The sequence below is a fragment of the Schistocerca cancellata genome, chromosome 1 (genome assembly GCF_023864275.1).
Source record: "Schistocerca cancellata isolate TAMUIC-IGC-003103 chromosome 1, iqSchCanc2.1, whole genome shotgun sequence".
NCBI classification, from domain to species: domain Eukaryota; kingdom Metazoa; phylum Arthropoda; class Insecta; order Orthoptera; family Acrididae; genus Schistocerca; species Schistocerca cancellata.
In genome coordinates, this window is record NC_064626.1 from 804,811,009 (window position 1) to 804,811,611 (window position 603).

The following is a 603-nucleotide window of genomic DNA, read 5'->3' on the forward strand; positions in this document are numbered from 1 at the left end:
GCCAGCTGGTACTCTACCATAATTTTGACATTATACTGCCATATCTTGGCAACAGATGTAGATTTTTATTGACTTGGGCGACGACTGAACCGAAATAGATTTTTTAAATTGTCTTTCGAACCAAATGGCAATGGATAAAGCTTTTACTTTGCAAACAGGATGTCCATTAATTACATGAATTTGTCTACCTCGTTACAAAATTTGAACTGATTGGCACAAGTCTGAAGTATGAAAGTGGCGCAGGTAAAAAAAACTCACAAAACATTTTTTTTGTGGGTAAAATCCCGATGAAGCTAGATTTTTGAAAGCAAGTTTTCAGTTTTACCGTAAGAACGTATTTTTTATTTATTTGATTGAGTCCACGTAAGAATGAATTTTACGTGCTACATTTAGCTCGGCCACGGTATTTCGACTACAGATAAAGATTATTGGATTTTAAAAAATTCGTTTTGAATTTATCCATTTATCTACTTTCGTGCAGAGTCTGAACCGAATCGTACAAGAAGGCAGAAGTGGCGCCCTCCAAAAACCTCCAGGAATAAGAGTTTTTTTGCATGGTTTTGGAAGTAAAATCCAACGATGCACGTACAAAAGGTGCCATCA